This window comes from Sander lucioperca, chromosome 23 (assembly GCF_008315115.2).
Source record: "Sander lucioperca isolate FBNREF2018 chromosome 23, SLUC_FBN_1.2, whole genome shotgun sequence".
Taxonomy (NCBI): Eukaryota; Metazoa; Chordata; class Actinopteri; order Perciformes; family Percidae; genus Sander; species Sander lucioperca.
In genome coordinates, this window is record NC_050195.1 from 4,162,636 (window position 1) to 4,177,217 (window position 14,582).

Here is a 14,582-nt window from a genome sequence, read left to right on the forward strand (position 1 = left end):
AAAAATGAAACCAAAGCTCTGTTACCGTGCGTGGTGGCGGACGGTAACGCATCACGCATCACTCAGCTTGTTTGCCAACTGCCAATAAAAACTAACGAAGAAGAATATAAATCTTCTTCTTCGTCGTTAACTTGTCATCAGGGGCTGGCGGGCTGTTGTCATGTTGTGTGTTTCATCGGCACTCGTAAAACCGAAACACACAGCTTGTATCAAATGCTAAGTTATCTCAGGGCATGTTTTACAGCTAATCTCGGCACATTAGTGGGATAAGAAGAGAGACTAATTGAGAAATATAGTGATAAAGATCAGAAAGACATGAGAAAGTTTATTTCCTCCTCCTGGGCTGATTGATTTGTGCTTATCATTTCTTGCAGGATTATCAGAAGTGCTGCCGCTCTTCTTCCTCTCGACACCATCACTACCCTCCTCACCTGGCCTCCATCCTCACCTGGCCTTCATCCTCACCTGGCCTCCATCCTCACCTGGCCTCCATCCTCACCTGGCCTCCATCGTCACCTGGCCTCCATCCTCACCTGGCCTTCATCGTCACCTGGCCTCCATCCTCACCTGGCCTCCATCCTCACCTGGCCTCCATCGTCACCTGGCCTCCATCCTCACCTGGCCTTCAGCCTCACCTGTCCTTCACCTGGCCTCCATCCTCACCTGGCCTCCATCCTCACCTGGCCTTCATCCTCACCTGGCCTTCATCCTCACCTGGCCTTCATCCTCACCTGGCCTTCAGCCTCACCTGGCCTCCATCCTCACCTGGCCTCCATCCTCACCTGGCCTCCATCGTCACCTGGCCTTCATCCTCACCTGGCCTCCATCCTCACCTGGCCTCCATCCTCACCTGGCCTTCATCCTCACCTGGCCTCCATCCTCACCTGGCCTCCATCCTCACCTGGCCTCCATCCTCACCTGGCCTTCATCCTCACCTGGCCTCCATCCTCACCTGGCCTCCATCCTCACCTGGCCTCCATCCTCACCTGGCCTTCATCCTCACCTGGCCTCCATCCTCACCTGGCCTTCATCCTCACCTGGCCTTCAGCCTCACCTGTACTGCTTTAATTCTAAATTTCTATTTTACCTGTTAAGGATAATTTTTGTATAAATTGAAATGCATGAATGAATAAATTGTTCTTGTTCTAAAACAGATTGTTATTGTTTTATTATATTACATTATTAATACTTGTGTATTGTTTAAAAATACACAATAAACCTTGTTGTTGCAGTTACAGCTTCAATTGTTCTTTTTTCCATTTCAGGGATTCTGATGGAGCAAATTTATCAGCTAAGCACAAACTAAACAGAACTGAACTCTTAAGATTAATAATTATGTTTACACCAAATTCCAATTTTACCTATGTAGGCTAACTTCAAAACAGTCAGATAATGGTTTCCTCTTTTTAGTTGCCAGGGGTGAAAATGAGTCATCCTTAACATTGTTGGTGTTTTGGATTCACTACAGCTGGAGAACAATTAAATACAAAATAGGTTGGAGGCTCTACTGGGTGATTTTTTTTTTTTTTATTTTTTACTGAGTAACTATCATCATTTTCCCAGATAGTCAGGGCTGGACTGGCCATCTGGCATACCGGGCATTTTCCCGGTGGGCCGACGCACTTTTGGGCCGAATCGCCGATATAATTTATAGCCTAGGCCTTTTTTTTTTCTTTCTTTCTTTTTGGCCGCGCCGGCCCATAAAGAACTGACAGCGGCCCATTGGTTAATTTTCTTTATTAGCACTGGCCTGACCCAATCAAATCCAGGAACCCCCTGCCCCACTCCCAGCCCTGAGACACGAGCTGTAACAGTTATGCTTATGCTGGAAGTTTAGCATCCACGTTAAAATGATTGAATCTACAGGCAGATGCCTCAAAATGTGCCAACATTTCTGACATGTTTGGGGCTGTAGTAGCTGCTTCAACATCAGCATTACCTGAAGTAAAGGAAGGAGGAGATGTGGCTGGCTATACAGAGAAGCAGAAACATCATGACAGGGAAGAAGCCGAGGAGGAGGAGAGTGACCATAACAGGGCCAGGGGAGCGAGTGAGGAAAAGATGGAAGAGAGAGTAGTTGACGACGTGGTAAGGAGTAGGCACATTAACAGGGACTCTCAGGAAGGGAGGAAGGCTGTGTGTGTGTGTGTGTGTGTGTGTGTGTGTGTGTGTGTGTGTGTGTGTGTGTGTGTGTGTGTGTGTGTGTGTGTGTGTGTGTGTGTGTGTGTGTGTGTGTGTGCCTCACGTCATAACGACAACAAGCAGTTTGGCTGTAACATTGAAGTTAGTGGCTGTCAGGTAACCTAACTGTTTAAGCTTACATTGACAATGCTAGCCGTTGGCCTGTTGGGTAGCTGACAGTCTGTATGATCTATAACATCAGTGTTGATACAAGCATCAGTGTTCCTTGAATTGCTTAATTAGCTTCTCTTGTATTGGGGCTCTTCTCCAGAGCATATACTACTCTCAGCTTTACTGTAGCTTTTGGGAAGGGTTATGGTTATGGTTATCGTATTCAGCAGACACTTTTGTCCAAAGCGACAAAATATGAATCTTACAATAGTTCAAATTAAGAGTAAACAGTTTTTAAAGTTGCTAAGCCAATATTAAGCAAATTAGTAATAATAACAATAATGGCAATACAATATCAAATATCAATAATAATAACAAAAATAATCAAATACTATAAATATACAAATCATAACTCTAAGAATGAATTAATTATTTAAGGGTGAGATCAACAGATAAGTCTTGAGACCCCTCTTGAAGGATCCAAAACTATCATATGAACGCAGAACACTAGGCGACTCATATCAGAGAATGCACGCATATTTTAAGAGGACTGTCTGCAGGGAATGTGTCTGACCAATCACGGGGGGTGTGGGACGCCTGGGCCAAAAATGCCAGGGACGATTTTTTGTCCCAGTCCAGCCCTGCAGATAGTGTATAGAATTTTAGGCATTCTATTATCTCAAACAGCCTGAAAAATAGTGCATTTAGCTGACGTAATTGGGAAAAAAATCTCCACCGGGGGAGCATGCCCCCGGAACCCCCTAGGTTTGGGCTAAGCCCCGAATGTTTATATCGTCTGGCTCCGCCCCTGGTTTAAAGACTCTATTTGTCCATTGTTTATTTGTAAAGAAACACGACAATGTATAAAAGGCTCCATTACCTTGTAGCTCACGTTATGGCTCCGTAGCAGACGTTTTTATAAAAATAGGCTAACGATTGGGTCATAACCACGAGACTTACTGTCTCATAGTAGAGGAATTACCGTATAGTACAGGAGAAGCTCTCAGGCAGTTTGGACTTCCATTAGCTGTTTAAGTTTAATTCCTAATGTTAACTATCATTTTAGTGATCAATAATTAGCCTGTGTCTATGTTATCTCCTTACATATACCTACGCTCTCCGTCTCTGCTAGATTGGGAATGATTGAGATTTCTCTTGGCACAGCTACCAGAAGACTTCCAACTTTCAGACAGGTTGCTCACGTCACATCTACGTCTTCAAGCTCAGTTGGAGGCTGCTCAGTAACGCTCAGCCATCACCGGGAAAGAGACTTCACTGGTCTCCGTCCACAGACACGGGACCTGCTGCTCTATTCTTATATATGTCTATGGGAATAACAAGGACCGCCCCCGTGATTACGTTGTTTTTCCGACTGCCAGCGTCCTAATGGTCAGGATCATAGCCAGTATACATAATGGACCAGCAGGTCCCGTGTCTCTGGACGGAGACCAGTGAAGTCTCTTTCCCGGTGATGGCTGAGCGTTACTGAGCAGCCTCCAACTGAGCTTGAAGAGAAATTTCAATCATTCCCAATCTTGCAGCGATGGAGAGCGTAGGTACGGTGGTGTAGTCTATATTTTTGTAGTGAGTATAGCCTACTGTGATTTCCCAGCCTCATACTCGCCTATCCCAGAGCGACACCCCATACACTAAGCACCGTGACGTTTCTCTATATACCAACTGTACACGGACAACAGACGTTTCAGTATTGATGGCGTTTATTTAAAGCCCTGGAAAAACAAGACTTAAAGTTGAGAAAAGTTGAGACAGATTTAACTTTTTGAGGAACGCAACCGAACCTGAACACAACAGGACATCACACAGATGAGCCATTTAGTCAACACCCCTACACTGCCACACAAAACCATGACTAATAATTAGTATCATCATACAAGTTTTGTATCTATTAGTAATAACATCTGCTGAACACGGCCTAAATTTGCTCAAAAGGATTTAATAAACTGTTTACAATCTTCAACACCATGACTAACAAATGCATAAAAAGCAGATGAAAGGAGAAAAAAGCGCCACTCTTTCTATTTTAGTTAATTATCTGACCAGTGATAAGTAACATTACCATATAGTAATTTAATCCAGGGGTTTTCAAACTTTTTGTGTGTGTGGACAACTATTTGTAATCAAGAATTTTCGCAGACCACCTCATAATACACATAATAAAATATATCTACACACAGTCCTACCTGAATTAATCCGCACCTCTTAATTAACAGGCCTACTAGCACTAAAACTAGAACTGGTCATCTCATCAGGTCAACAGGCTCGTTAGCTACCACATATTTAATTTATTAATTTACTCCAACGCCCGAGGGCAATATCAGGTTCATCTTAACAACATTATTTCCATAGCAATGGAGTATTACATCTATACAGTAATAACAACACTTGGATATAGTCCAAATTTCAAAACCTTTGGCGATTTTAGGGTTAGTGCTAGGGCTGAGCGCCACTAGCCTATTTTAGTAATCACACAATAACATGACAATATCAATATACATATACATTTTTTGATTGTGATTGGTTTAAAGAAATGCCAATCAACCAGAGCACCTTTTCCTCCAATCCAGGAATGCTGTGAGGACTAGACAGACCCTCCTCCACAGAGCTGTGGAGGAGGGTCTGGACATGAGAGACTAAAGACTATAACATCCATCAAAGAGAAATATAAAAGATGGAAATAAAATTCAAATAAAGGTTTAAAACTGTGCACTCACTCACACACTCTCACACACACACACACACACACACACGCACACACACATACACACTCTTAGATGAACTCATGTGATTTCCGGTAAATGAAGAGGGAGAGGAGCAGATCAAATACAGGAGAACAGGAAGAGCTGAGTCAGTTGAGACTCCATCATGGGAGCAGCACAGAGCGAGGAGAGGAGGAAACTGAAGGCTGAGGCAGGGTGAGTGCTAATCCAACATTTATTATTTTACTGTCAAAGTCTCTGAGTCTGTTTTCTCCCTGTGGACTGTAGAGGAAAGAAATGTTAGAATGAACTCAACAGTTTGATTCATCTGGACACAAAGTGCTGATTGGCTGAAAAAATTATATATAATAATTCACATTAAACCTGCTGTAGACCCAGAAAACAGATTTAGGGCGTTTTCACACATGAAAGGTCCAGACCAAGGTCCATGTTTTTGTTACATTGTCTACATGTGATCCGGTAAGTTTTGGTTTCACACTGCAGTTATGCAAGCGCACTAAAGATCTCTACGTGACAAAACTACGTCCTGTCGTCATCACATACGTGAGCTGCGTCTCCAGATACTTCTAATTGATTGGTTTGTAGACGAGCTTCCCCGTCCTCTCGTATCCTCTCTCTGTATCGGAGTTTTTTCAACTGCCTGCTGCTCTCCCCTACGCTCGATGGTGTTTTAAGCCTCCACCATCGCCTTCCACGCAGCTAACCATCACCTTAACCAGGGTTCGAATTACGTGGGAGCCAGTGGGAGCTGAGCTCCCATAGAGAGAGGATGAGCTCCATAGAGAGAGGATGAGCTCCCATAGAGAGAGGATGAGCTCCATAGAGAGAGGATGAGCTCCCATGAAAGCAGTAAAATCATACACCTGTGGGGGTCTCTAAAAATCATCAGCGCCATTATTTAAATCACAAATAAAGCACTTTTCCCAAACACACAGAGCTCTGAAGCAGACCTGTGCATCGCTTAGTGTCCTCTCTCGCTGTAACAATAGAGATGAGCAGCGGCACAGACCACGGAGCTGCTGCAGCGCGCCTTCTGTCCGTAGTCTGTGCAGCTTCAGGTTTATAATGGACGCGCTCTGCTGTCGACATGTTGCGGCAGATGTGTCCCGTTTGTGCACTGTGAATTTCTGCTGTAGTTTTGGTTTTCCACGTCCGATGTAGAGCAGCGTACAGCCACTTCCCTAAACATTGTCTCATTCAGAGACCAGAGTCCCAAACAGGGCTCTGTGCCAGTCAGACACCATAGTCTGCTGTGCATTATGTGATTGCTCTGCTGATGCAGTAGATCTCAGGTCTACTGCATCAGCAAATCAGCAAGTATGAATGGTTTCAATTAACATGAATTTCATTAAAAAGTTGAATAACACAACTAATATATAAAAGAATTTATTTTCTAACTGAAATTATGATTAAGTCTGGAAGACTTACAAATGCTATTAGAAACAGAGATGAAAATGCGGAAATATGAAATAAATGGTTTTAATAGCTCAACGTATGCAGAAGTTACAGAGAGCCAAAAAACGTACGGAATAATAAAAATGGCCGAACAGAATAACAATAGTGGGAATGCTGCTGAATCAGCATTCCCACTATTGTTTCCTATAGTTTCCTGCAGCAGAGAGTAGGAGGGACAGCAGAGAGTAGGAGGGACAGCAGAGAATAGGAGGGACAGCAGAGAATAGGAGGGACAGCAGAGAATAGGAGGGACAGCAGAGAATAGGAGGGACAGTAGGAGGGACAGCAGAGAGTAGGAGGGACAGTAGGAGGGACAGCAGAGAGTAGGAGGGACAGCAGAGAGTAGGAGGGACAGCAGAGAATAGGAGGGACAGCAGAGAGTAGGAGGGACAGTAGGAGGGACAGCAGAGAGTAGGAGGGACAGCAGAGAATAGGAGGGACAGCAGAGAGTAGGAGGGACAGCAGAGAATAGGAGGGACAGCAGAGAATAGGAGGGACAGCAGAGAATAGGAGGGACAGCAGAGAGTAGGAGGGACAGCAGAGAATAGGAGGGACAGCAGAGAGTAGGAGGGACAGCAGAGAATAGGAGGGACAGCAGAGAGTAGGAGGGACAGCAGAGAATAGGAGGGACAGTAGGAGGGACAGCAGAGAGTAGGAGGGACAGTAGGAGGGACAGCAGAGAGTAGGAGGGACAGCAGAGAGTAGGAGGGACAGCAGAGAGTAGGAGGGACAGCAGAGAGTAGGAGGGACAGCAGAGAGTAGGAGGGACAGTAGGAGGGACAGCGAGAGTAGGAGGGACAGCAGAGAGTAGGAGGGACAGTAGGAGGGACAGCAGAGAGTAGGAGGGACAGCAGAGAGTAGGAGGGACAGTAGGAGGGACAGCAGAGAGTAGGAGGGACAGCAGAGAATAGGAGGGACAGTAGGAGGGACAGCAGAGAGTAGGAGGGACAGCAGAGAGTAGGAGGGACAGCAGAGAGTAGGAGGGACAGCAGAGAGTAGGAGGGACAGCAGAGAATAGGAGGGACAGCAGAGAATAGGAGGGACAGCAGAGAATAGGAGGGACAGCAGAGAGTAGGAGGGACAGCAGAGAGTAGGAGGGACAGCAGAGAGTAGGAGGGACAGTAGGAGGGACAGCAGAGAGTAGGAGGGACAGCAGAGAGTAGGAGGGACAGCAGAGAGTAGGAGGGACAGCAGAGAATAGGAGGGACAGTAGGAGGGACAGTAGGAGGGACAGCAGAGAGTAGGAGGGACAGCAGAGAATAGGAGGGACAGTAGGAGGGACAGCAGAGAGTAGGAGGGACAGCAGAGAGTAGGAGGGACAGCAGAGAGTAGGAGGGACAGCAGAGAGTAGGAGGGACAGCAGAGAATAGGAGGGACAGCAGAGAATAGGAGGGACAGCAGAGAATAGGAGGGACAGCAGAGAGTAGGAGGGACAGCAGAGAGTAGGAGGGACAGCAGAGAGTAGGAGGGACAGCAGAGAGTAGGAGGGACAGCAGAGAGTAGGAGGGACAGCAGAGAATAGGAGGGACAGCAGAGAGTAGGAGGGACAGCAGAGAGTAGGAGGGACAGCAGAGAGTAGGAGGGACAGCAGAGAGTAGGAGGGACAGCAGAGAGTAGGAGGGACAGCAGAGAGTAGGAGGGACAGCAGAGAGTAGGAGGGACAGCAGAGTCAACTTCATCCTCATCATATCTAAACTGTGCATTTTTTTTGTCAATCATGCAAAACTGACTGAATTTGTTTGCAGAAAACGTTCAAGGTATCCACAAAGTGAATGCATGGCCAACTGAGAGCCATCGCAGTAATCACGCATCTTGTCATCAGTGCTCTTCTTATTCTGTAGAAACAGATCCTGCATTTCCTTATGTTTGAATAGAAACGTTAAAGTTTCAATGATGGATATGAACTGATATGTGTCTGCTGCCCAAATCTGTTTCATCTGTCCATCCTTTCTTACGGTTTCAGACCTGTGATCCAGGAAACTTTCTTTCTGTTTAACAAAAGAAAACTTCTCAGTGAAGTACTTATTTATTTTATATTGTGTGTCCACATCTTAAATATGTGTTTAGCATGTTCAAACTCCTCCATTAATGCTTGAACAGCCTCACTGTCATGTGGTACATCCAAACTACTCAATAACAAAGCAGTTGACTACTGCAAACTGTCTACAGTTCTCTCAAGCAACTCCTTTGTCCAGTTAACACTCCTTGTCACATCTGTTAAAAGTCACATTTGACGACGCATACATCTCGGCCACAAAAGAGGCTGCACAGTCACCAAGATCAGACCGTTTCCTTGATTCTGATGCTACAGCATCAGTATCCATCTCCAAAACATCAGAAATAAGATCATCAGTTTCAACAAAATTGTTCAACGCTCCTCCCTGGTAAATGGGTTGAACTGAGACAGCGTTTGTTGATGACGGTGTAGAATCAGCTCTATGGAGATGTTTTGAAAATGAATGTAACTTATGATATGTCCTTGGGCAGCCAGCTTGGCTGCATATAATCGTCATGTTTTGTCCATCTGATAAGCAATGTATCTCACGAAGATGCCAAATGAGGTTTCTTACCTCTGTGAAAACAGACTCTCCACATTTTTGACAGGTGAACATTTTGCTTTACTTGCATGCTTTAAGCTGTGAAATCAGCACCAGTACTTTGGTTTTCCTTTGTGCAAAGAATGGCAGGTCGTAGACATACTCAAAGAAGGTGAAGACAGAGCTGAGTGGTGCTGGGTATGACAAGTTACACACCCAGTACAGTTTGAAAAGCTTGTCCACAGAACACGTCAGGCCATCATCCAGAGGAATGGTGTCATTCTTAGCAACAATGACATACTGCTTGGTTGTACTCTTCAGATCACCGATGCATATCAGCTGTGGTTGGTGAGTTGTGGATGGTGCTGCAGGATCATTGCAAAGTGATGCAATACTTGTTCCAGGCTTAAAGACAGCAAAGAAAAAGATATATGTTAGTTAACTGATCAGCAACGTTGCAACAAAGGCCATCTTTGAGTAAATGCAATCTGAACTTTACTAAATACATACTGGTGTAAAATCAACCAGGGGCCTCATTTATAAAACTGTGCATAGATTCTATTCTGAAAGATTTAGTGCTCCAAAAAGTCAGAATTTTCGTACGCAAAAACTAAATTCTGATTTATAACACCTTGCGGCACACACCGATACGCACTCTTCTCGTTATAAATGCGGACGTGCGTTACCTTATGCGGTCGTGCACGAGCCTCACGCTCCTCCCAAAGTCGTCCCATATTTGTCCTAATAAGGTCCATGTTAATCAATCAATGAATATAGCAGCCTTGTAAAGAAGCCCTTGATGACCAATCATGAACTGGAAAAATGGAAAAAAAACAGGATTCAGTGATTGTGAGATGGAGGTGCTCCTAACAGAGGTAGAACATCCAAACTAAATCCTGTTTGGAGGCCTTAACCCTTGTGTGGTGTTCATATGTCTGTTACACAGCCTTAATACTTAACAGATTTAGCTCAATTACCAATGATGTATACATCATTTATGGTTCATATTTGCCATTTACCCCTGTGAGATCACATTTACGATCATATGATCATTTTCGTTTTTTGCGAGAAAACAAGGAAATTCAATTATTAAAAAGGTAAAAAACAGAAACAAGATTTTTGATCATTATTGGTGCTTATTTCTTAGAACTTAATCAGAACAGGTGAAAGGGCTTGAAATGTAACAATTTTGTAACTTTGTGTGGGAATAACAACGTAATAACAAATAAGGTGCAGAAAGACAACATTCCCACACACAGACACACACACTCAGACACGCCCACGTACAGACGCACAGACACACACAGAGACACAGACACAGATACACAAACACACACACACAGAGACACAGACACAGATACACAAACACACACACACAGAGACACAGACACAGATACACAAACACACACACACAGACACACAGACACAGATACACAAACACACACACACAGAGACACAGACACAGATACACAAACACACACACACACACAGAGACACACAGACACAGATACACAAACACACACACACACACACACACACACACACACACACACACAGAGACACACAGACACAGATACACAAACACACACACACACACACACACACACACACAGAGACACACAGACACAGATACACAAACACACACACACACACACACACACACACAGAGACACACAGACACAGATACACAAACACACAAACACACACACACACACACACACAGACATACACACACACACACACACACACACACACAGACATACACACACACACACACACACACACACACACACACAGAGACACACAGACACAGATACACAAACACACACACACACACACACACACACAGACACAGATACACAAACACACAAACACACACACACACACACACACACACAGACATACACACACACACACACACACACACGCACACACACACACACAGCAGGCTGAGTTAGGAGCAGGTGTGGCTGTGATACACCAATAAGAAAGCTGAAGTCTCCTCTGACGCGTTTTGGCCCACGTGTACTCGAACGACATTTGCTCGGACCAGTTAGATTTAAATGCTATAAGACCCGCCTACATTTGTAGCCAATGAGCAGACAAGTCGATAGATACCAAATGTGCCGGTGAAATTTTAACCCTGTAATGGCTGGAGCTGTGTCAAAGCAAAAACAGGGCCTCATATAATCATTTCACACCCTGTGCAGTTTATAATGATTATTTCTATATATTTATGTATATAGTTATTTAAGTATGTGTATGATTGATGTGGGTGTGTTTGTGTATTTGAGAAGTGTTTTATTTTGTACTTTATTGGCTTTTTTCTTTGCACTTTTCAAATGGAAATCAGAAAAACGCACAGACATATATGTAGAAAAAAATTCATATAAAATCAAGCTGAGACATGTGGCTCAACCTAGTTTAAAAAAAAACATAACTCTCCCGCGATCTTATGGGAAAAAACTACACTACCCACAATTAACAATACATTGCCAGGTCCTTACTGTGAGACGCCTAAGACAGTGCTACAGGGAGACAGGAAGCACAGCTGGTCATCCTCGCAGTGGCAGACCACGTGTAACAACACCTGCATAGGATCAATACATCTGAATATCACACCTGGGCCCGTTTCAGAAAGCAGGTTTAGTGAAAACTCTGAGTTTGTTAACCCTGAGATGAGGGAAACTCTGGGTTTTCTGTTTCAGAAAGAGAGGTAACTTCACCTCAGAGTCAGTTACTATGGTAACTTCACCTCAGAGTCAGTTACTATGGTAACTGAGCCTGTGAACCTAACCTGGTCGGGAGCAGGTTTTCTTCAAGAAACCTCGAGTTTCTCTCAGTCTCCTCCCTCTGACACAACAGTCTCTCATTTCCTCATTCATTCAGTCAGTCTGTATCAGGCGCATTTTAGACCAGTTTGTTATCGGCATGAATAAAAAACATTGTGTTGGTTTATTAACCATGTTAGGCAGACTATAAAACGTTTTTTTTTTCTAAAAACATGGCATTTCCTTGTGTCGATGATCCCGATGATGAAGAAGCTGCTTTACTTTGCAGGATGTTATATGTCAAGAGATGATATTGAAGCCCCGACATTTTAATTTTCAGATAACTTCCTATCTCAGCGGCAGGGGCGGAGCCAGACGATATATAAACATTCGGGGCTTAGCCCAAACCTAGGGGGGTCCGGGGGCATGCCCCCCCGGTGGAGATTTTTTTTCCCAATTACGTCAGCTAAATGCACTATTTTTCAGGCTGTTTGAGATAATAGAATGCCTAAAATTCTATACACTATCTGGGAAAATGATGATAGTTACTCAGTAAAAAATAAAAAATCACCCAGTAGAGCCTCCAACCTATTTTGTATTTAATTGTTCTCCAGCTGTAGTGAATCCAAAACACCAACAATGTTAAGGATGACTCATTTTCACCCCTGGCAACTAAAAAGAGGAAACCATTATCTGACTGTTTTGAAGTTAGCCTACATAGGTGAAATTGGAATTTGGTGTAAACATAATTATTAATCTTAAGAGTTCAGTTCTGTTTAGTTTGTGCTTAGCTGATAAATTTGCTCCATCAGAATCCATGAAATGGAAAAAAGAACAATTGAAGCTGTAACTGCAACAACAAGGTTTATTGTGTATTTTTAAACAATACACAAGTATTAATAATGTAATATAATAAAACAATAACAATCTGTTTTAGAACAAGAACAATTTATTCATTCATGCATTTCAATTTATACAAAAATTATCCTTAACAGGTAAAATAGAAACTTAGAAAGAAAGCAGTACAGGTGAGGATGGAGGCCAGGTGAGGATGAAGGCCAGGTGAGGATGAAGGCCAGGTGAGGATGGAGGCCAGGTGAGGATGAGGACCAGGTGAGGATGGAGGCCAGGTGAGGATGGAGGCCAGGTGAGGATGAGGGCCAGGTGAGGATGGAGGCCAGGTGAGGATGGAGGCCAGGTGAGGATGGAGGCCAGGTGAGGATGAGGACCAGGTGAGGATGGAGGCCAGGTGAGGATGGAGGCCAGGTGAGGATGGAGGCCAGGTGAGGATGGAGGCCAGGTGAGGATGGAGGCCAGGTGAGGATGAGGACCAGGTGAGGATGGAGGCCAGGTGAGGATGGAGGCCAGGTGAGGATGGAGGCCAGGTGAGGATGGAAGCCAGGTGAGGATGAAGGCCAGGTGAGGATGAAGGCCAGGTGAGGAGGGTAGTGATGGTGTCGAGAGGAAGAAGAGCGGCAGCACTTCTGATAATCCTGCAAGAAATGATAAGCACAAATCAATCAGAGGCAAAACATACAACTAATAATCAAACCAACCTAACCTACCACCTTTTTAGGGGACATTTTTTGGCCCATGGTATCCAGCTTATTATTCACCGAAGAGTGGCACGGACATTTGTAAATGGAATGTGTCTGGCGTCCGATGTCATCTGCTTACAGTTATTTCTAGCTGTACAAAAAAGCTTGTTATGCTTCTTGATATTGGAAACTGGTATTTTTCTACCCTACCCTATTATTTCGATGTATTGAATTTGTCATAATTGTAAACACTAGTTTGTAGCACAAATATTTTTATCATTAATAGCACTTTGTTATTCATCTCGTTATTTCCCTATGAACCGGAAGTCTCACACATTCACAGAAAATAGCTTACTTAGCTTCAAAGTTGAAAAATAAGGTGGATATACTGATTGCATGTTGTGTGGCATAAATGGATATGCATATGGACTATATGAGGGGTGGGGGGGGGGAATTTAGTTTTGATTTACATGTAAGCCCTTATCATCAAGATTAAAACAATAAAAGGCTTGAAATATTTTACTTTTTATGTAATGAATGTAGAATATATTAAAGATTTACTTTTTAAATTAAAGTATGGGGGGAAAAAACCCTTTTCCAGTGATATTGATGCATCTGTACTTGGAATTGTTGTCATCAGGAGGAGGAAATAAACTCATGTCTTTCTGATCTTCTTATCCCACTAATGTGCCGAGATTAGCTGTAAAACATGCCCTGAGATAACTTAGCATTTGACACAAGCTGTGTGTATCCCCCCCCCCCCTGTGTACATGACAAATCATCAGACAAATCATCCTCCCATCTCTATTAGCAACTAATTTCTCTTAATAACAACTAATAATGTTAACTCGCTAGCTAGCCAGCAATACAGTCACTTAACTCAAGTGTTACAACAGCGGATTCACAAACCTGCAGCGCTTGTCCGCGGTTCGTCTGACGCTGCTCCTGAATCTCTCCGGCCGGTGAGGTCTGTTACTATGGTTACTAGTGTTCCTGTTCTGTATAAAAAACTTTGTTATATCCATAACTTCAGCCGGTTAGCCAGTAAGCTCGCGACACCGATGAAACACACAACATGACAACAGCCCGCCAGCCCCTGATGACAAGTTAACGACGAAGAAGATTTATATTCTTCTTCGTTAGTTTTTATTGGCAGTTGGCAAACAAGCTGAGTGATGCGCGATGCGTTACCGTCCGCCACCACGCACGGTAACAGAGCTTTGGTTTCATTTTTTGCCGCTCCAGTCAGAA